The sequence below is a fragment of the Lepidochelys kempii genome, chromosome 11, assembly GCF_965140285.1.
Source record: "Lepidochelys kempii isolate rLepKem1 chromosome 11, rLepKem1.hap1, whole genome shotgun sequence".
Lineage (NCBI taxonomy): Eukaryota > Metazoa > Chordata > Testudines > Cheloniidae > Lepidochelys > Lepidochelys kempii.
The window spans coordinates 76210073-76233218 of record NC_136390.1 but is presented as its reverse complement, the minus strand read 5'-3'; the positions used below and the strand labels follow the sequence as shown (position 1 = coordinate 76233218).

Sequence of the window (23146 nt, the reverse complement as noted above, 5' to 3'; positions counted from 1 at the left end):
GCGGAAGGCCAGCCACGTACAGGTGAAGACGCTGAGGTTCACAGGCACAGCTGTGAGCTCCCGAGAAGGAGTGCTGGGGTCTGCACTAGCCACAGGGGCTGTTTCCCGCCTCTGGCTGGGAGGGGGACAAGCCTGCAACCTTAGTCTCAGTCCAGGAAAGAAGCTCCCTGAGCTGCTGCTGGAACCTGGCCGCGAGCGTCAGCTGCTGGAGCCCGAACTCCTGCCCGCCTGCCGCGCTCTGGAGGAGCGGCTGCGTTTGAAAGGGCCCCGGCCTGCACTGCACACCCACTGGTGCCAAAGCGCCCCCGGGTGCCTCACGCATCACCCTTGCAGTCAGGGGGCGAGAATCAGAAACTTGCCGGGCAGCCGCTGCAGTGTGTGAGCCACCGTTCCGAGCACTCCGCCCTGAGGAGCAGCCCATAACGGCTTGGGCAAAGTTACCAACAACCTCCATTCCCGAGGTCTCCGTAATTCTCCTGTATTATCTAGACCAGGGGCTGTCAACAGGCGAACCACGGGCCAAATCCGGGTTGCCAGACGCTTTTGAACGGACCCCACAAACTTGTTGTTTACATATTATCGTTATTATTAGTTTTTTAAATGATTTTCTCTGCAGTCTGGCCCCTGACTGTACATTGATGAAGAATTTGGACCTTGACAAAAAATAATTGACTACCCCTCATCTAGACCATCCCTGAGCGGTGACTGTCGATCCTGCTAAGAACCTACAATGACAGAGATTCCACAACCTCCCTAGGTAATTTGTTCCAGTGCTTAACTATGCTGGCAGGAAGTTTTTCCTAACGTCCAACCTAAACCTCCCTCGCTGCAATTTCAGCCCATTGCTTCTTGTCCTGTCCTCAGAGATTCACAAGAACAATTTTTCTCCCTCCTCCTTCTAACAACCTTTTATGTACTTGAAAACTGTTCTCATGTCCCCTCTCAGTCTTCTCTTCTCCAGACTAAACAAACCCAGTTCTTTCAACCTTTTCTCGTCGATCATGTTTTCTAGACCAGCGGTTCTCAACAGGGGGTTCGTGGCCCACTGGGGGTCCATGAACCCGTGGCTAAAATCCAAAGCCCGAACCCCAGCACCTCCCGCAGGGCTGAAGCCGGGAGCAGCAGGGCTGAATTCTGGAGCCCCGAGCCCCGGTGCTCCCCAAGGGACAGAAGCCCTGAGCCCATGGGCAGAATTGGGGGAACACAGGGGTGTTACACCCCTCCCAAACTACAGTGCAAGAGCAAGGCAGTCCTGGGGTAGCTCCACACCCCCCCTCCACCACCTCCTCTCTCCACCCCCTGGCTAGGTCGGAGGTGGGAAGCCAGAGTCTGGCTGCGTGGGACAGCTGCTGCCTGGGCGAGGTGACACGGCTGCTTTCTGGCTGGCAGAGCCCTCAGGGTACAGGGAGCGCAGGGGAGCCCTGAGAGCACACAGCCCCTAGCTACCTCCTCCCTGCACCCTGAGCTACCCCCCTGCACACAGCCCCTAGCTATCCCTTTCCCTTCACCTCAAACTTTTTGAGCTGAGCCCCCCCACCTTTGAGTTATAATTTTTGATTGTAGCCCCCCCCCGAAGTCCAGACAGGCGGGTGGCCTGCTGAGGTGAGTCAGGGGGTGGATGTAGCATACCCTCCCCAGACCCCGACGTCGGAGCTGGCTTGAGCCTCACTGGCCCCTGCCCACCCAAAACAGAAGTCAAACTATACCTATGCAAACTTGTTTTCCCCCCTTTCCCCGGCCCAGAGCCTCCCCCTCCCACACTGGGCCCTGGAGATTTTAATGGCATGTTGTGGGTGGCCTCAGAAAGAAAAAGGTTGAGAACCCCTGTTCTAGACCTTTAACCATTTTTGTTACTCTCCTCTGGACCTTCTCCAATTCGTCCACGTCCTTCCCGAAATATGGCGCCCCGACTTAGACACAATACTTTAGCTGAGGCCACATCAGCATGGAGTAGAGCAGAAGAATTACGTCTCGTATCTTGCTTACAACACTCCTGCTAATCCTGCCCAGGATGAGGTTTGCTTTTTTTGCAGGTGTTACACTGTTGATTCATATTTAGCTTGTGGTCCACTCTGACCCCCAGATCCCCTTCCGCAGTACTCCTTCCTAGGCTGTCACGTCCTGCTCTGTATGTGTGCAGCTGACTGTTCTGTCCTAAGGGGAGTACTTTGCATTTGTCCGGATTGAATTTCAGCCTGTGAACTTCAGACCATTTCTCCAGTTTGTGCAGACCATTTTGAATTTTAACCCTATCCTCCAGAGCACTTGCAACCCCTCCCATCTTGGTATCATCCGCAAACTTTATCAGTAAAAAGAAAAGGAGGACTTGTGGCACCTTAGAGACGAACCAATTGATTTGTGCCACAAGTCCTCCTTTTCTTTTTGCGAATACAGACTAACACGGCTGTTACTCTGAAACCTGTCATTATGCAAGGGGAAATAGGTTACCTTGCAGAATGACTGAGCCACTCCCAGTCTCTATTCAAGTCAAAGTTAATTGTATCCAATTTGCAAATGAATTCCAGTTCAACAGTCTCTCGCTGGAGTCTGGATTTGAAGTTTTTTTGTTGTAATATTGCAACTTTCATGTCTGTAATCGCGTGACCAGAGAGATTGAAGTGTTCTCCGACTGGTTTATGAATGTTATAATTCTTGACATCTGATTTGTGTCCATTTATTCTTTTACATAGAGACTGTCCAGTTTGGCCAATGTACATGGCAGAGGGGCATTGCTGGCACATGATGGCATATATCACATTGGTGGATGTGCAGGTGAACGAGCCTCTGATAGTGTGGCTGATGTGATTAGGCCCTGGGATGGTGTCCCCTGAATAGATATGTGGGCACAGTTGGCAACGGGCTTTGTTGCAAGGATAGGTTCCTGGGTTAGTGGTTCTGTTGTGTGGTGTGTGCTTGTTGGTGAGTATTTGCTTCAGGTTGGGGGGCTGTCTGTAGGCAAGGACTGGCCTGTCTCCCAAGATTTGTGAGAGTGTTGGGTCATCCTTCAGGATAGGTTGTAGATCCTGAATAATGTTGGAGGGGTTTTAGTTGGGGGCTGAAGGTGACGGCTGGTGGCGTTCTGTTATTTTCTTTGTTAGGCCTGTCCTGTAGTAGGTGACTTTTGGGTGCTCTTCTGGCTCTGTCAATCTGTTTCTTCACTTCCGCAGGTGGGTATTGTAGTTGTAAGAAGGCTTGATAGAGATCTTGTAGGTGTTTGTCTCTGTCTGAGGGGTTGGAGCAAATGCGGTTGTATCGCAGAGCTTGGCTGTGGACGATGGATCGTGTGGTGTGGTCAGGGTGAAAGCTGGAGGCATGTAGGTAGGAACAGCGGTCAGTAGGTTTCCGGTATAGGGTGGTGTTTATGTGACCATCGTTTATTAGCACAGTAGTGTCCAGGAAGTGGATCTTAATCGCGTCTCTGCTAAGGCTGCATCTACACTCCCCCTTGTGTCGGTAGAACGTATGTGGCTCAGGGGTGTGAATAAGCCACCCCCCGAGTGACACAAGTTACACAGACCTAAGCGCCGGTGTGGACAGTGCTATGGTGCTGGGAGAGCTTCTCTTGCCAACATGGCTACGGCTGCTCGTTCAGGGTGGAGAGCTCCCTCCCGTCGCTCCCGTCCCTCCCATGCTTCCAGCCGCTCCAGTAGAGACTGCCACTGGGGGCCACGTCACTCACAGCTGTGAGGGCCGAGCGGTTAAGGCGTTGGACTCGAAATCCAATCGGGTTTCCCTGCGCGGGTTCAAATCCTGCTCACAGCGAGGCCTGTGTTTTAGCCACATTTGCTCACCAGGGCAATACATCTCCACCGGCCCTGGGACGCTCTCCATACACTCCCCACCCCAGGTAAACCCTGTTCTGCTCCTTTCATGGGGATGCCTGGGATGGTGCCTCACGCTGTGTCCCTGCGGTCTCAGGCCTCTGCCCCTCACCCAGCGCCCCCCGGCTCAGCCCCACCCCTGGGTGCTGCTCCTCTCCAGAGCATGGAAGGAGCTGAGCACGGGCAACCCGTAGCAGAGGCCACAGGAGCCTGAGCCTCCCCCAAAAGGCCGTCCATGCGGGCGGAAACGCTGGGAATGTGGGGCGGGTCTCCCCTCCGGAGGCCCGTGGGCCCGTGGTCATCTTTCGAGCGCTGGAAGTGAAGCTCCAGAGAAGTGGGGGCCCCGCCTGCACCCCGCTCCCCTCTGCCTCTTAGCCCGATGCCCTGCTCTTGCTCTGCCTCTTCCCATCCCCCTTCCGCCTCCTCCCCCAAAACCTGCACTCCAACGCCCCTCGGCCTTTTCCCCCGCGGCCCCGTCTTCTCGTGCCTCTTCCTGTCCTGCTTCACCTCCTTCCGCAAGGACCCCCCTGCCCCCCGCTCACCGAAGACAGAGAAAAGGGACGGGTACCTGGCCCCATGGCCCCCGGTAGCCCCCCTACGGGGAAAGGGGCGGAGAGGAGCAAGCAGGGGGTGAGTGGAGTCCTGGGGGAAGAGGCGGAGAGGAGCGAGGGGCAGGTAGGGGGACCTCGGGGGCCAGAGGAGTGAACAGTGGGGGGGCGGGGCCTCGGGGGAAGAGGATGACCGGGGGCGGGGCCTCTGTGGCAGGGCCATGCTCTAGGCCCCGGTGGCCCCCCAACTTCTCGGGGTCATCTGAAACCCAGGATGAAGGTGACACAGGGCCTGGTTCCTCTTTGGGCTAAGATTCCATAACACCACTCCCTTCCTGGCAGTGTGAAGGGGCTGCACAGGGGCATAAAGCCCTCCAGACACGGCCGGAGACAGGGAAAGGGCCGTCAATGCGGAAGAGAATCAGGCCCAGAGTTAGACAAGGGGTGCAGAGAATATTCTGGATTCAGGTCATTGCACTTCGCCCTTGCTCGAAATGCTTCCTGTATTTTCTCCATTTCACTCCCTGACTCTCGGTCTCTGCCCCTTTCCCCGTTTCGTCCTCAGAATTAGCACGTTCAGCCAGTTAATCGCAGCAATACCGCCATAAGACAGCAGCCTGAAATCTCAGCTCTCCCCCGCCCCACGCACGAGACCTGCTGCCAGCTGAACTGGAGAAAGAATGGGGAACGTCTCTGGCAGAGGGTGTGAAACAGACACCCAGAAAAGGTGAGCTTTCACAGGGACTGCTGGGCACGCATGGACTGTGGCTGGGGAGGGGGCTGCCAGACCTCCCTCAGGTGACCAGACAGCAAGTGTGAAAGATCGGGATCGGGGTGGGAGGTAATCGGAGCCTATATAAGAAAAAGACCCAAAAATCGGGACTGTCCCTCTAAAATCGGGACACCTGGCCACCCTAGACCTCCCCCACAGACTGCCACTGAGTGAGTGGGGGGCAGTTGCACAGACCTGCAGTGACCACACGGATTGTGAGGTTTGTTCCCCTCCTGTCTCCAGTGGGGCTGAGGTTTCTCCCTGAGCCTGCTGAGCCCTGTGGCCCTTCCCAGCCACGACCGTGGGAGCAGAAAACACCGAAAGACCAGGCCGGGGAGGTCATATGGTTTATTGGACCCGGTTCTGTTGGGGAGAGTGTAGCCAGACAGCCAGCCCCCCCCTGCTCAGACCAGCATTGCTGGAAACACAGGAGGAAGCCGGAACAGGGCACTTAACATATATTCCAGCACAGCCTTTGAAGCTATGAAAGCACAGGTGTGCTGCTACAATGTGCCTCTGGGAACAGATACAAGGATTAAGCTCACAGCAGGCAGAGGCCCTGTGACAGACATGGCTCTTCGCCCCTACTAAATAGAGTGATGCACTCACACCAACATCCTAGGTGGGAAAATATTTACCCTGATAAAAGAAATGTCCAGTAGTCGACACTTATTGTTTCTCTCCCTTGCAAGTGTAAACTACTCTTGCGAAAGCTGGCGTCACCCCGACAGACCAGCCTCAATTTGGCATAAGAAAGGAGAAAGAGAATAAAGGAGTACAGAGGTATAAGTAGGGGACCTACAGCACCCTGATTTTTGAGTGCTTTTCACTATCTATCTGCTGGTCAGATAAGTGACAGCCTCCCAAGGCTTCTGCAGCTAAGAGGGTCCCTACGCCTTGTCCCTTATTCGTCTTTCCGCGGAATTGAGTGACCGATCCTGGCTTGGCACCGCTGGAATCGAGAGACGCAAGGAGGGTAAGAAGCACCCACACCTGATCTCCTATCTTTAGTGTACACATATTTTGAAATAGAGCTCTATACTTTGTTTTCTTTCTTTGGGATTGTGGCTTCAGTTTTGTAACTTGTTTGTGTGTGTAACATCTCTACATTTAAATAAGTAGGCACTAGCAATTTTGTAACCACATGATTAGAATGTAGCTTAATAAATTTTGGTAACCATTTATGCATAAGCCTGACTTGTTTTCTCTGGTTTACTGTAAAGCAGCCAACACAATTAAAGAACCTCAGCCGTTTTGGCTCTAAAGCCTGGCCATTAGGTGAGAGTACTAAGAGCCTAGCGTTGAGTTGTGCCGCCTCCACGGGGCAAACTCTTGGGGCACCTGTCAGTCAATCCTGGCTGCCCGCTGCGAAGGAGCTCTGAGCTCTAGCAGTTAAAGTCACGGGTGTGGAGAGGCTCTTAGTGCTGCCATTGGGGCACCTGTCAGTCAGTATTGACTGCTCGCTGCGAAGGAGCTCTGAGCTCTAGCAGTTAAAGTCACGGGTGGTTAGGACCTTGGGGCATCCGTCAGCCTAGCCCGGGCTGCCCGCCGCGAAGGGACAGTGCGTCCTAGCGGTTAAAGTCACGGATGGTATAAACGGGCATAGCTGGCACCTCACCAAACATCCTTGGCCGTCGGCTAACAGAGAGAGACCAGGGCCTGAGGACGAGATCTGCGGAGCTCGAAGGCTTGTCTCTCCCCAGCAGAAGTTGGAGAATGAAAGAGATCCCCTCCCTGCCTTGTCTCTCTAATCTCCTGGGACCGACCTTGCAAACAGAGAACTCTGAGGCAGTTCAGTGCTTCCCACCGAGCCCCAGGAGCCCGTATGTAACACGGACGTTGCACTCATTCAAACAGTGCCTAGCGCAGCTGGGGGACGGGCTTCAAGCTGCTGCCAGTCACAGCCCCTTCTGTGCCCCAAACCGGGGGCGACTGCGCCTACCGGCCAGACCCCTCTGTTCCAGAACGGAGGTGCCCTTTGGTCTCTCAGCCCGGCGCTCTCACACAACCACAGCAGCTCCAGTCACCAGGTCCCCTCTTGGCGCAGTGGGAGGGGGCAGCAGGACAGAGCAGGCAGGCCTCCGAGGGGGAACTGTACTCCAGGAAGCCGTGACTCTGTCAAGGATTTAGGTGTCATACCGGGCAAGCCGCTCAACATCCGCTCCCGGTGCGATGCTGTGGGGAACAGGGCCAAAGCCATCAGTGATGACGGGGGGATTTTCTTGGTTTTTCAATGGTTTGCATGCCTCAGTTTCCCTGGGTGCTGTTTGTTTAACGAGGTGGGAGAGGTAGTTTGTTGTTACAGAGGACCAGCGGTGATCTCTCCTGTCAGTTGGGCCCTCAGGCAAAGGCCTGGAGAACGGATACCCCAGCGACTGGTGAGCGGGAGGCCCAGCTTGGAAGTCACAGCCAGGTCGGGCCAGTAGAAGGACAATGGGCTGAGGAGAGAAGACCCGGTGACTGCTTCCAGCCAGGGGGAAAGAAAAGAGGGAGGAGAGGAGAGGCTGAGATAGAGGAGACCCAGGCAGCCTGTTCACCTGGGACAGAAGACAAAGGACACAGGCTTGTGGGAAGGTGATATCGGACGCTTAGCTGGAAGGAGGGGGCTTCTGGACTGGGGAGAGAAAACAGCCAGAGCCCACACGGGTGCAGGAGAGACCTAGATGGACTGTGCAGAGGGAGGTTAGGCCTGAGGCCCTGAGAGTTTCCTGTGCTGTGTTCAGACACTCAATAAACCCCTCTCTTTTACGCTGGCTGAGAGTCACGGCAGTCTCGGGATCGGGGTTGCGTTCTTCCCTCTGGGAGTAGAGGCCCCAGGGGTCCAGAGTGAGGGGACTCCCTGAGGGGGCCCACGGCAGACAGGCATGCTCAAGGCTGAGAGAAGAGGGGTTGCAGGAGGCGGAAGGGCCTACGGCTTAACCCTTGAGAGAGTGGATCTCCAAGAAGGGCTGTCACACTGAAGGGGGTTCCTCCCAAGGACTGTACGAGGCTGAGAGAGAGCACAAGTCCTGTGAGTCCGTGACGCCATCCATGGATAGATAAAGAGAGGATGGAAAGGGAGGTGATTCAGCAGCGGGGAGACTGACACTGGAATACTGCATCCCGTTCTGGTGTCCACATTTCAAAAATAACGTTAAAAAAACTGGAGAGGGTGCAAAAAAGAGCCATATTTGAGGGATGGAGAAGACTTATAAGGAGGGATTGAAAAACTCAGTCTGTTTAGTTTTTAAAAAGATGGAGAGGTGAGCTGATGGCAGCCTGCAGTGCCTTCGCTGAGAGAAAACACCAAGTATTTAAAGGGCTCTTTAGTCTTGCAAAGAAAGGCAGAACAAGAACCAATGGCTGGAAGCAGAAATCAGAAAAATTCTCCTGAGAACAAGGCAGAGATTTGTAAGAGGGAGGGCGACTCATCACTGGAACAAACTGGCAAGAGAAGTGATGGATTCTCCATCTCTTGATGTCTTCCAGTGAAGACTAGATGCCCTTCGGGAAGGTGCTTTAGTGCAAAAGCAGCTCTTGTGACACACGGGAGGGCTGGGAGATGCAGGGCGTCATATTAGATGCTCCAATGGTCCCTTCTGGCCTTAAGTCGACTAATTTATGAAAAACTGGTGGTTTATTGTATAGCCGGCTCCATCCCCCGACTCACCAGTCATTGAGTGCGGAGATCCGGGGGCAACAACTCCCAGCTCCAAGAGGCTGGGCAGGGGCAGGACAGCAGCTGGGAGGGGAGGGGTGGGGGGGCAGTGACATCACAAAGGCCTTTTGCAGGACCTCCGCCCATTGGGCAAAGGTGGTGGGGAGGGGGTGACCTCACAGAGAGACCCCGACATCAGCGGGGCAGGGCTGAGGGGCAGGGCCAGGGCAGTCGCTGAGACCCCCCCGGCTTTGCTGCCGCACGTCTCCTTCTCCGGGTCTCCCCTCGAGGACGGGGAGAGAATTAGGATTCACGTCGTAGCATGAGGAGGAGCCTCTGTGGAGTTTTCTCCTTTCCTACCCCTGGTTGTGCCAGAAAACGAACGTCCCTTGGACAAGGTCGGAGGCTGCGAGAGGTTTGGAACCTGTTGGGTCTGATGCACCTGCTGCAGGCAGGATTCTCGGCACAGAAAACACTGGCTTAAGGGGGCAGAATGTGATTTCCTACCGAGCGCTTTGACGCTTGGAATCACTGGGGACCTTGGGGTTTATCCTTTTGGGTTTCCCTTTTCCTCTTTCCTCCCTCCTTTCTCCTCTTCTCTTGCTTCATTTTCCCCTGTTTCCCTCTCTCTCCCAAGGAGGAGGGTGGGCAAGGGGGGGTTGCTCTCATCGCGGGAGGTCCTCACAAAGAGGTGGGTCTGGATCTGAGAGCGATCCGCTCTGATGGTGACCTGGCCGTCCTGTGGGACCTCTGGTGAGACCTCTCAGCCGCCCGCCCCTCAGAGTCTCAGGGCATGTTGGCCGAGCGGGGGCTATCGACAGCGAGGAGACTCAGGTCCTTTTGGTCTCGTTTCAAATCAGGCAAATAAGTCACAATCAATGCAACGTATGGGATTAATCTTGCTGCTTCAGGGGCGGAAGGAGGCAGGGTCTTGGGGGAAGGGGTGGAGCGGGGCGGGGTCTGGGGAGGAGGTGGGGGTTGCCCCGGACCCGCACCCCCCTCGGGACGGCCTTGGCAGCAGTGTTGGTCCCACCCCGTGGCAGGGCCGGGCTGGAACCAGGTACGGCCGGGGCAGGGCAGGGCAGGGCAGGGGGTGGGGGAAAGCTGGGCGGGCGGGAGCCGGGGGAGGTACCTCTCTCCAAGCCAGACCTCGTAACCTGAGATCCAGAGAGGCAGGGGGGGCTCAGGACACACCCCTCCCATCGGCCTTTCCCGTTGGTTAGCATCGGTGTGGAGATGCCTCACACGCTGGGTTTTGTGGGTCCTACTTTCAGGCACCTCCTTCTTCCTGTAAGCGGGGGAATAGTCCCGCGCTTGTGGGGAACTTTCCTGGCTTCTGCATGACCCCGGTGAAGTGGGCTAGCAAAAGGATCTGAGTCCTCGCTCCCACTCCCTTTACCCAGTGGCCTCCCTGCCCTGGAGGACTCCCCTTCCACTCTCCTGTCTGGCAGAGTCCTCATAACCCCGACAAGGCTGGACCCAGGATTCCTGGGGGGCTCGACCCCCAACCCTGCGGTGGTCAGCTAGGACAGGGGCTCGGGTGTCCCCACTCCGGGGTACTCTCTCTGCACTGGGCACTTCTCTGACCCACTAATCATTACATATAATTTAAAGCAAATGCAAGTTCTTTAATCAACAATTAATTTTAAAAAGAATAAGGGAAAATGGGAAAGGTGAAAGGAAACACATCACCCCGCTCTGTGGCAGGGAACATCACAAACAGCGTCTCTGGAACGTCAGGGCAGTTCACAGTCTGCTCCTTGTGAGTCCCAGGCCCCTTCTCCGGCCCTGGCCGTGCTGCGGGGATGCTGCGGGTCGGACACTCGCTCTGGTGGTGGCCACACGCTCTCAGGCTCGAAGTGGCAGGACCCTTCTTCCCAGTGTGGCCCCCGCCCTGTCGGGGTTATGATCCAAGCCTGGCCTGCAGAGCCCCTTGGCTGAGGCGTCTCCCTGTGCGGGGCCCGCTGCCCAGGGTCCCCCTCGCTCTCCCCAGCTGCTCACCGCACCCAGCTCCGGACTGCTCCAGCCCCAGCCCCACCACTCGGTCTCTGCACGGCTGCTGCTCTGCCCCCAGCTCCCTGGGCTGCTTCTCTGGCCCCTCTGGCTCTGGTTGCTCCCACGACAGGTCTGCTCTCTCTGGGCTGCTTTACTGGTCCCTCTGGATCGGCACAGCTCCGCTCCCCAGCTCAGCTCGGGATCCTGCTTTCTCCTTAGCTCGGCCCCACTCTGTCTGTCTGACCCAGGCAAATCCAGCTCACACGGAGGACGGGACCCCCCTGGCCTCCTGACTCCCTCATTAGCCTTCTCGCCCTGACATTCAGGCTGACCTGGAGCGTTGGCCTCTCCCCATTGTTCCTGGGGACTATCAGTCTCAGGGGCCTGGTTTCCCATCGACCCTTCCCCTTTTAGTACTGGGAGCGAGCCAACCAAAACACCCCCACTGACTGTTAGTAAGGGGGCAACAGTCCCCTTACATTTAGGCTGTAGCTGGGGGGGGTTGAGGATCGGCGGCATCTCAGTGTCAGACTTAGGGAGCTAAAGTGAAAGTAGCAGCCAAGCCCAGCTCAGTATTTTTGTGGAGCTAGCCCCTGGTACCTAACCTGTTTGGAACAGCCCCCTAGGCCCCCATCTGTGTGGTCAGGTGCCCGATCCCAGACCTACATTATTTTAAACAGATGCTTTTGAAAAACGTACCAAAAGTCTAACGGGCTCTAAAAATCAGCTGAATACATTCCGGGCCTACAAGCGCTAAAATACTTTCATCAAAACAGTGTCTTGTGCTTTGAACGGTATCACGACATGGCAGGGGCTGACAGTCAGTGCTAAATGTGTGAAGACCCATTTTTCATGATTCTTGCTAAAGCCAGTCAGCAAATGTCGTCTAGGAGTAAGTGCTGTAATTATGGGGAAGAAAAATCTGCATTTTTCACACGTAACAGAATGGAATAACTGCATTCAAAAATAAAACGATGGAAAACTTGAAAGGCCACAAGCCCTCTCAGTCCTACTGCTTGTTCAGCCAATCGCTCAGACAAACAGGGGTTTGTTGACATTTGCAGGAGCGAATGTTGCCCACTTCTCGTTGACGTGTCACCTAAAAGGGAGACCAGGCATTGACAGGGCACTGTTGTAGCTGGCATCGCAGGATATTGACAGGCCAGATGTGCTGAAGAATCATACGTCCCTTCGCGTTTCAGGCACCGTTCCAGAGCTCATGCGTCCATGTTGAGGACAGATTGAGATGTCACCAGCGGAAGGTTCATTTCCTTGTTCGGTGGTTGGGATCTTGTCGTTTCCACATTGGCGTGTTGCTCTTTTCAGACTTCAGAAAGTATGCGCCACGCCTCATCCCGCTCAAATTTTGGAGTCCAATTTCAGACTCTTAACTCTTGGGTCAAGTCCTGTGGCTGTCTTTAGAAATCTCACATTGGTCCTTCTTCGCCTTTTGTCAGATCTGCAGTGAAAGTGTTCTTAAAACGAACACCACGTGTTGGGTCATCATCCGAGATGGCTAGGAGATGAAATCTGTGGCAGAGTGCAGGTAAAAGAGAGCAGGAGAAGACAATTCTCCCCCAAGGAGCTGAGTCACCGATTTAATTCACACATTACTTTTTTTTAACGAGTATCGTCAGCATGGAAGCATGTCCTCTGGACTGGTGGCAAAAGCATGCAGGGGCATACGAATGTTTAGCATGCCTGGCACATAACTACCATGCAATGCTGGCTACAAAAGTGCCATGCGAACGCCTCTTCTCAACGTCCGGTGGCCTTGTAGGCGCGAAACGTTGACACTGTTTTCCTTTTGGGTGCAGTTCTGAACAAAACAAAACATCTACATTTGTAAGTTGCACTTTCACGACCAAGAGCTTGCACCGCTGCACTTTTATGAGGGGAACTGAAAAATGCTCTTTCTTTTCTTACTTTGACAGTGTAAATATTTGTAAACCATCATCCTAGAACGTGAGCCCTGTATTCTGTGTTGTCATGGACATCAGTATATTTGAAAAAAGGAGAAAAACACCCCAAAATCTTGAATACATTTCAGTTGGTATTCAATGTTTAACAGGGTGATCAATCATACCTAAAAAAATCACAATTAAAAAATTAATCATGATTAATTGCAGTTTTAATTTTTTTAATTGCGATTAATTTTTTTGAGTTAATTGCATGAGTTAATTGCGGTTCTCCCTGCCCCAGCCCAGAGCCTGCACCCCCACCCTCTTCCCACACCCCCTCTCCTGCACCCAAACTCCCTCCTACACCCCCACCCCTTCCCCCAGCCCAGAGCCTACAACCAAACTCCCTTCCACAGCCTGCAGCCCCTCCCTCCGCAGCCCCTCCCATCCCCAAACTCCCTTCCAGAGCCTGCACCCCTCCACCCATCCTGCACCCCCACCCTGTGCCCCAGCCCGGAGCCTGCACCCAGCACCCAGCACCCAAACTCCATCCCAGAGCCTGCATCCCAGACTCCATCCTAGAGTGGTGAATAGGACAGATTACTAACTCATCACGGTGGGTTTCAGCCCCCTAGGATCACCTGTCAGGATTTTTCCTTCCTTTAAAGAGGGCAGAACCCAAACCCCATTCAGAAGATGCGGGAAATCTTACAGTAAAGTCTTCCCACATAGTCCCCTCTGTAATCCCATCTGTCAGAGCTTGCCTTAGCACACGAAAATAAGGCCACAGAGTGGTAACCACACAAACAAGACTTTATTTACGATGGGGGAAAGGACTAGGACAGGCTAGAGAAGGGGTGGAGTAACAAAACTTTAACTCTGGAAATGCTCCACTCTCACAAACAATTACACCCAGGAGGAAATGTTGATGTGCTTTCTACCTTCTCTTGCAGGGAGAGCGATGGACAGCTTCTGCTCTCTTGACATTGGACGTCAGGGACAGACTTCGATGATGGACACAGGACCGGGTGAGTAGACCTAACTAAAAACCCTCCCTATCCCTCTTTGCGTCGTCTCTGCCTGGATGTTAGACCCTGTCTACGCGGATTCAATCCGTGCGTGGGAGTGTGCTTCCCAACCCAAATGAATCTAGCCAATGGCAAAAGGTCACCAGATTCTTTTGCCAAGTCCAAGATGGCCACCTAATAGATAACACAAAACGTACATGCCTTTCTTCCCTTCTTTTACGAAAATTTGGCAGGGGCAAACACCATTTTACACACCCAGAGAATGCATTTGACCAATCAGGGGACGTTGCGGGGCAGGGTGACCCATCCAGAAGGGGGTTGTGTCTCCCCTCTGAGAACTCCTCCCTCTGTCCTCTACAACTGAAGTGGACGTCAGCTCTGTAGGACCACCCCGAGAGGGGATTTGACCAAATAGGGGAAGTGCCATAGTGGAGTGAGCTGCCCGCAACAGGATCCTGTGGTCCCTAAAAAGTCCTCACACCGCCCTTTACCAATTGGCGAGGGTTTCTCTCCCACCTTAGGCCATCTCAGAAGGTAAACGTGTACCAATCCAGAACAGGTTTAGCCCGAAGGCCTAGGCCACGATTTCTGCAAAAGACATCCTTGGAACGAGACGGGATCTTCCACGCAGTGTTGTGTTGCGACTTCCAGGAGGATGCTGCCAGCCACGCAAACATGGAGCTCCAGAGATCGGCGGCTTCTGGCCTAGACCTTCAGGCACTGCCTATTCTGATCGGTACGTTACCCTTCTGGGATGGCCTATGGGGTGTGTGAAACCCTGACCGATTAGTAGAGGACAGTGGGGGGATTTCATGGAGCGGTGATGGGCCCCTCTTGCGGGCAGGTCACCCCACCACAGCACTTACCTGATTTGGTGAAATCCCCTCTCTGGCTGGTCCTAAGGGGCTGAGGCTCACCCCAACTGGGAGGAGTTCTCGGAGGGGTCACGTGACCCACTTCCGGATGGGTCACTCTGCCCCAGAACTTTCCCCCATTGGTCAAATCCATTCCTGAGGCAGATGGATGGAGATAAAACACCCCCATATTGGTAGAGGAGTGGCAGGAGCTCTTAGAGAGGTCACATGCTACTCCTTGCTTCTACTCATATTTGCATCCTGATCCCGAAAGTCTTATATCATGGTGTGGGTCTTATGGTGACAGATGGGCGATGCCTTAGGGGTGAAGGGGCGAGGTCCCATGGGTGAAACTAAATAACTGTCCTTAGCCTCAGGGTGGTTTGGCCTTATGGCCAGAGCCAAAATGGCAGCCCTCCCACTCAGGGCTGTGTGGCCCAATGCCCAGAGTCCGTGCGGCCGCCCGCTCCGTCGGGGCTGTGTGGCCCAACGACCAGAGTCCGTGCGGCCGCCCGCTCCGTCGGGGCTGTGTGGCCCAACGACCAGAGTCCGTGCGGCCGCCCTCTCCGTCGGGGCTGTGTGGCCCAACGACCAGAGTCCGTGCGGCTGTCCTCTCCATCCAGGGCTGTGTGGCCCAACGGCCAGAGTCCGTGCGGCCGCCCTCTCCGTCTGGGCTGTGTGGCCCAACGACCAGAGTCCGTGCGGCCGCCCTCTCATCTGGGGCTGTGTGGTCCAATGGCCAGAGTCCGTGCGGCTGTCCTCTCCATACAGGGCTGTGTGGCCCAACGGTCAGAGTCCGTGCGGTCGCCCTCTCCGACCGGGGCTGTGTGGCCCAACGGCCAGAGTCCGTGCGGCCATACTCTCTGTCGGGGCTGTGTGGCCCAACAACCAGAGTCCGTGCGGCCATACTCTCCGTCGGGGCTGTGTGGCCCAACGACCAGAGTCCGTGCGGCTGCCCTCTCCGTCGGGGCTGTGTGGCCCAAAGACCAGTGTTCGTGCGGCCGCCCTCTCCGTCGGGGCTGTGTGGCCCAAAGACCAGAGTCCGTGCGGCCGCCCTCTCCGTCGGGGCTGTGTGGCCCAACGACCAGAGTCCGTGTGGCTGTCCTCTCCGTCGGGGCTGTGTGGCCCAACGACCAGAGTCAACGGCTGTGCAGTCTAGTGGCGCAACGGGGACGTGGGCAGCCACCCGAGGATGAATGGCAGCCAGGGCAGGGGGACCCAGACTCTCCTTACTCCCCCTTGCCCTAGCCCAGGGCCTTGTCCGTGGCCAATGTGTTTGCCGTTGAGTCAGTGGGGATCCAACCAGAACATGCTGACGTCACTCAGCATGACAATGGCTCGTTCACCCAGGTTACTTCAGAGGAGAAGTCTCTCGGCCACGGGCTGGGGGTCTCTGGGCTCCCGGCGTGGGAAACTCCCAGACACTCTGATCTCCCTTGCACGTCTGCAGGCACCCGGGGGTGCGGCTGGGTCTCGGCGCCTCGGGGCTTCAGCTGCTTCTGGACTGGAGCCTCCAAGGTGCATCCTCCATTTTCGGCGCTCTGCCTAGCGTGAGCTGAGCTGCTCCCTTTCACACTGGTGCTCCAGTTGTAGCGTGTCCGGCAGGGCTGGGGAGGGGCTTGGCTTCCTCCGCCTAGACTGTGGGGTTACGTGGGGCTGGTACATCCCGGCACACGCTGCTCGGCCTCTTCTGTCTCCTCCTTCCCGTGCAACAGCTGCTTTGCCATCTCACAAGAGATGGGATCAGTGGTGGGCTCAGTTGGCTCCTGTTGGCCTCTAGATGTCTGGAAGAGGGAGAAAGGGCAGGAGCACAAATTAGAAAAACAAAACCTTCAAGCAGGGTGGTTTTCCACTGCACAAAACCACCCCACTTTGCTAATGTTCATTTGCAGCTTCCCGGAGAGCTGGCATTTCTTAAAGAGAGCACCCAACCCCTGGCAACCTCTGCTACTCTGGGGGCTGGCAATGGTGAAAGGGAGTCTGGGAGAATTTCTCCTCTCTCCGCCTGGCACTGATGAGTGAGGGAACCACATGCGAGAAGCTGTGTGAATGTCGGGCTCTGTGCGGTGGGGTGAGATGTCCTACATGGTGCCCAAAGGTGGGGTTGTCCTGACTCTGCAGTGACTTCATTCCAGGGAGAGAGATGTCAGAGATCAGCTCCAGGGTGCTGCCCTGTAACAGAGGGTGGCAATGGGGCAGAAGTGGGGCAATGGTGCACTCAGGAAAGGAGCAGGGCTAAGGGGGGCCCGAGCCGCAGCCCCTAAAGGCCCTGTGTGCTGCGTTCCAGCCAGGCCGGCTCTGCCTGGCTGGGGTGGGGGCGAGGCGGCTCCGCGCGCTGCTCTTCCTGTCCCCCCGCAGCCACGTCGCGATGAGCACTGCACCGGGAACCTCTGACCCGGGGGCTGCTCTTGCCTGTCGGCTCTGCCCTCCCTCCGCGCGTTCCCCCGCAGCTCCCATGGGCCGGGAATTGTTAATCCGGCCCTGGCCCTATTTCCCAGCCTGTTCCAATCCTGCTCTTGACTCCTGACTCCAGCTCCAACCCTTGGCTCCCCTCGGCTCGACCTCCACCACTCTGAGCACGCGGCCCCAGCGCCCTTGCTCCAACCACTGGGCCCAACCAGCCGTGCTTTGGCTTCTGAACCCAGCGACATGGAGGAGTCGTTCACCGCACTGCTTTTCATGTGTATGGCCCTGCCCTGGTCAGCGCTGGTTTTCATCTGCCATGGTGCTGCCCAGTGACATGGCTTGATTACATCCCTTTGAACTTCTTCAATGTCTTCTCTAGGCTGATTAATCTGCATAATCTTTTGTCATCTGCCAATATCCACCTCGTTGTTCAGCCCCGGTTCCAAACATAAGAACATGAGAAAGGCCAGACTGGGTCAGAGCAAAGGTCCATCTAGCCCAGTATCCTGTCTTCCGACAGTGGCCACTGCCAGGTGCCCCAGAGGGAGTGAACAGACAGGAATCATCCAGTGCTCTATGCCCTGTCACCCATTCCTAGCTGCTGGCAAACAGAGGCTAGGGACACCAAAATGTTGATAAGCGTCTGCTGTACGTACCATAGCAGGACAAAGAGCTCTTCTGTGTCGGTCCCGGTTCCCTAGTCAAATGCAGAACCCGACACGAGATTTACAAGCTTCTGCAACCATTTATAATGTCTGTTGAGGATGTACCAAGTGGTCCTGTCAGATTTCAAAGGCACTTCCTGAAAAGCTGAAACCAAGAGGAAACGGGTTGAAAAGCCTCTGGTGCTGATGTGCCTGGTGCCTAGGAAATCTCCACTCCCGATGGCCATCGCCCCCTGCTATTAGCTCCCCAAGAGTCTAAGGGCACAAGAACAACAACTCCGCTCCTCCCAAAATAGCCCTGCACAGAGAGGAGACCCCATTCTTGTCACTTCCCCCTCCGCCGGCCTACACCCGTACACACACCCCTACACACAGATGGTTGGGGGCACTTGTTCTTTCGATGGAACAGGAAAGTGACAGCCGCAGCGACATTAAACCATCCAACATTTAGGCCGAGATCCACAAAGGGATTTAGGCTCCTAATGTCTACTGAAATCTTTTGTGGCCCTGTGCCTTCATTCCTCAAGAGGTCACAGGGAGAAGTGTTTCCCATGTGCCCTCATGGGATTTCCTATGAGCTGATGACCAATCTCGGAGGGAATCTCCCTGGCCTGCAATCACTCCAGTACAGGGAGGGCAGGTGATGAGGATAATTGTCATCATCATCATCATCATCCTTAATAACTACGGCTCTTTTCAATTCTGTCAGGCCTTCCATTACAGACTTTCAGACCTTTATGAAGACACTTTCCCCACACAGCTTTAAGGTTACGTCTATACTAGGAGCTAGAGATGCAATTCCCCTGCTCCCATACACATATTATGGTACCTCGATGATGCTCGCATGACCATCCTTCTTCCTTAAACGCTGTTCTTAGACAGAGAGGGACCTGTGTCCACATTCAAACCTGTGTTCGGGCCCTGTCTGCACCCCTGTATTTCCCACAGAGGCACAAACACACACAGGTATTTCCTTACCTTCATACAGGCGGGAGATGCCATCTTCATTCACTGTTTCAGACAACAAATCACAGTAATGGTGGATAGTATTTCCTAGACATACAATGAATACAATGGATCTCATTACTTTTCAAATCCTTCGCTGAAAACTGCTGAAGATGCAGCCATTTCCCCAAGACAGCCCTTCGGAAAATTAAATACATTCCTTACATCTCTTCACAAAGCAAATTAGATAAAGCATCAGATGCCCAGCAGGTACTGAGAAGCTGATTTCTAAAGGAGACTGAATTCACATCAAACCAGCATGATGTGAATTCAATCTCCCCTAGGTGCAGCCAAAGAGCTGTTGTGGGCAGGGGAAGTTGGTGCAGTCGATACAGCTAAGTTGCTCCCTTCATCTTGGAATACATGTTAATTCTCTCTCTCTCACACCCACACACCCCCCGTTTTAGGATTCTGGTGCTGTCGGAGGGAACAGAGCAGCTGTCTAGAAAAGGGCTTTGAAGGAAACATTTAAGAAAGCTCAAGTGAATTTGCTCTGCTTACCAATGAACAAGGCTGCAGAGTGTCGTATTGTTGTCTGTGAGCTTTCCAGGTAGTCTAGGGCCTGGAACAGGAATTTGGGGATGTGGCTCTTGTTGTTCTGCATCTGGAAAGAAAGAAGGAAGAAATGCACAATATACAAATGACATGTTCTCCCCACAGCGAATAGTCCAGGAAAGCCAAAGCATATAGCCAGGCCATGGCAACCGCCAATACGAACCCATACACCAGAGCAGCACCTCTCTGAAGTCACTGTTGTGTTCTCCAGAACCTCCGCTTTCATTTGAAAAGACAAAAGTTTGGAGGTCTGACAGTTGTGGAGGAAAATGTCAACAATGGGAACGGATTGTAACTCCTGCAGAAATGAACCAGCAGAGAGCCTGGAATAGCGTCTTGCAACCCGACCGAAGCGGATGGGTCCTCAGGCTGTGGGGTTAGAAAGGTCTCTCTCAAGTCCCCATTCACCCCTCTCAAGGCACAAGGAATTCACCTACCAGGCACTTCCCGACACTCTTCAAGAGCTGTGAGGAGCCATCCCAGGCCATGCTGCGGAACAGCCTCTTCAAATGAGCCCAGCCGAGAAACACTGCGCAGCGGAAGAGCGTCAGTTTACATCGCTGCAAGAGAAGGGGAGACCAAGAGGGTTCTCACTGAGAGAGGGATAGTGTGGGGGACACTGGACCTTCTCCACCCCTTGTGCTGTGTGCTGTGAGGATGGATGAGGCACGAGGCTCCAGCAGGGAGTGAAGCCGGGAGAAGACTCTGCTTGGGCAAGGGGCTCTGGGGATGACTGGAGTGGAGGCCCCAGGGGATTCTGGCTCTTTGCTCTGAAGGAAATAATGTCTGTGGCACTTACCAGTGTCACACTCTCCTCCTGGTCTGCAAGATGCAGCAGCAGCGGGAGCAAGCAGTGGATGATTTCCTGCTGCACGAGGGCTTTGTCCGGGTCCTGCACCCTGCTCACCACGTTGCCAAGCAGTGAAATGGCAGCTGAGCGCACACTGCCCCTCTCCTGGCAATGACACACGGGGGGTGGGGACGCCCGGTTAAAGCCAGGCAGTATCAGAGCAGAACGCAACAGAGTCATAATCCGCCCGCTGCTCCGGTTCCCCCGTGTGAACTGACTTGGGTGGGAGGAGCAGGGCGGACACCAGGCCAGCGCCATAGACATCTTCTGCAGGGCCTGAGACCCTGGGCAGGACAGCGCAGCCCCAGGGTGTCCCAGAGGCAGTTTCTGTCTGGAGAGCCTAGAATCCCAGAACCCGAGAAGATTTGGGGAGAGGGAGGGAAGTCTGCTGGAGACTGGTCTGGGGAAGGGGAGAAGCCGCTGCTGGAGCCTTGCAGGGATTCGCTGCTACAAAACACAGCATTTCTTTTGCTCTTCGGTGCCCCCGAGAGCCGGGCCATTCCCGACCCACCTCTTTCCTGCTGAGAATCTCCACCTCTTTGGGGGCCTGTGTTCTCCAGACAGCTGGGTATCTGCCCAGGGCCAGGCCCCCTCTCCCCCAGGCCAGGCTGCAGCAGGGGCTGAGCGGAGCATGGCGCTGAGACTGAGCTTTGGCGAGAAGAGCTCTGACAGGGAGGTGGCTAAGCAGGACATTCCCCACCCATGGCGGGGGAGCTCCTTGGAGGGTCCATGGCAGGCCTGAGGGGCGGGAGCCAAGGAGATGGGGAGAGAGAGACAAGGGCATCAGAGACAGGTGGAGGGGGGGAACGGGCTTCTCCTGGGGTTCCAAGCCTTACGTCATCAATGAAGGGGCGAAGGCTGACTGCAATGTCCTGGGAGATGGAGCCAAGCCCCTCCCTCTTGAGGAGGTAGATGATGTCTTGAGCTTTGTGCATGGCCTCCTTGACACACCCTCCATCCTGGTCACAAAACCTGGCCACGGTTCCTGGCAGCTGGGCCTGTAACCATCTCACCTGCAGGAATGAAGAAGGCAACTCATTACTTTCCGGGGTGACAGCCTGGAGCACGTGCTGCACCACTCCCGCCTAGGAGAAACCACGGATGGCAGAGCCCCCCAACGGGGCAGAAAGTCGTTCTCCTGTCACTCTGTGCCAGCTGCTCACTGTAACCTTTGTCGTTGCTCACCCCACCTCCCCCATTGCATCCCATCTGCAATCAGGGCTCCGCTCATGGGAGCAGGGAGCACGTCATGCCTTGATTTGCTCAGGAAAGCACCTCCACCATTTGAGGGCTGTGTGTTAAACAACAAGGGTTATGTGGGGATCTGGCTCTCGTTTCTGAGCTATTTGAGAGACATCGGCTTCCTCGGTCCCCTGGGCAATCCACGCCTCTTACCTTTTCTGGCTGGAACACAATACTGCCAAGGCCTCGCAGACTGAGCTTACATATGACGGGATTTGTGTCCTTGGTCCATTCCATGAGCTGCGCCCGGAGCTCTGATTTTGTCAGCACTGTCTCAATGGAAGGACTCTGGAGAAACTGGAAAGAGCCAAATCAACATCAGGTTGAGGAGCAGAGGTCTTCCTGCGGGGTCTCTTCCCTGGACAGTCGTCTTTACCAAAGGGCCACTTACTCCCACCCAAAGTCTCTGGTGCATAGGGAGCCAGTTGCTGCTGTTTCAGTTGGTTCATTCCCAAAAGTTGGACTCATGCACAGCTCACAAATCAACCCCCAGGGAAAGGGGCATCTCCAGGCCTCATTGAGCGCCATGCAGAGACCCCTGGGACAGAAGAAAAGCAGAACCTCAGGAAAAGGTGAGGAGAGAAGCATGGTCTTGGGGCACTGGAGGAACCTCTCCTCTTGTCCCATAATCCCATCGAGGCACATCCAGCCAGGAGCAATCTCACCCTGTCTCTCCCTCCCTCTCTTTGCCATGCCCCACAACCATCCTTGTGCAGAGAGGAGCTAGCTGGCGGTAAGGCTGCTGAGCTGCTGACAATGTGCCCCAGAGCTAACTGGCCTGAGCTGCTCTCCAGAAAGCCCCCTTGTGCCTATCAACTAATGTATCTCACCTCAATACAGAAAGCCATGGCAATTGTTCTCTGCTCCTCCTCCCTCTCACTCTGGACGATGGTGATTGCCTCTCTGAAAACTGCAGGGAGCTGAGGGTTCTCACACTCGATCATGGCTCTGGAACATGGAACAGAAAGTCCCTTGAAAATCACAGAGAGTTCCCCTGGGAGAGAGAGTTCCTCTCCAGTTGCTGGGCTGAGCTGGCAGCCTGGAACAGAGGAATATTTCACACGGCAATCCCATTCCCAAGAGAGGCCCAGCGAGGAGGAAACTTTGGGCTCCTACCTTGCAATCAGGCCAACACCCTGTGAATAGTAATATCGGGAGGCTATCGTGTCCCAACCCTGCTGAAACTGGATGATGGCAAATTCCTTCCAGTAGCCGGGCATGGAGAAAAGAGTCTTCACAGCCTCCACTGACGTGCTAAAGAGAAAAACCAGTCTCAGGCAACGAGATCAGCCCCAGGCATGGCAAATCTGCACAAGCCCTGGGACACACAGCATGGTCAGCAGTAGCTAGCCTCCCCGAGGATAGATCCAGAGTGATATCATGATGCTTCCCTGCCCAATGGGCCCTGTCTACACTGCAGTTTCATTGAGTTTCTAACCAATTAGTGACAATGTAGCTTCTTAAGATGATTGGTGTCATCACTCCCTATGGCTGAATACTTGACTCTTTACTGTGACAGGTAACAGGACTCAAGGGGGCATGTGGGGTCGGGTCCTTAGTTGGTGTAAGCGAGCAAAGCGATGTCAGTTTACACCACCTGAGGTGTCTTCCGGCGCTCTGGTTTTCCCGTGTAGATGGAAGCCCCTCACTGTGCCCACAGAGCCAGTTGAACGGGTCCCTCTTCCTCCTGCCTGCCTGTGAGGCTGAGATCCTGCAGGGCCTGGCCCCATGTGCTCCCGGTGTGGCTCTGTCTGCGTTCGGGGACGGAGGCCCCCAGATTTGCTCAGCAGACAGTGATGAAAGCACTGACCCTTTGGCGGGTGGCACAGGTGGATGAATGCACAAACATGACTGCTGCCTGAGTGTG

The 23146-nt window shown here is 55.0% G+C and overlaps 1 non-coding gene across 1 annotated transcript; it reads left to right on the top strand.

Annotated features, from left to right (window-relative positions):
* The first annotated feature begins 3680 nt into the window (after positions 1-3680).
* On the top strand, positions 3681-3762 carry TRNAS-CGA (transfer RNA serine (anticodon CGA)). Its single transcript has one exon. It is a non-coding gene; the product is annotated as a tRNA-Ser (tRNA).
* The last annotated feature ends 19384 nt before the right edge of the window (positions 3763-23146 follow it).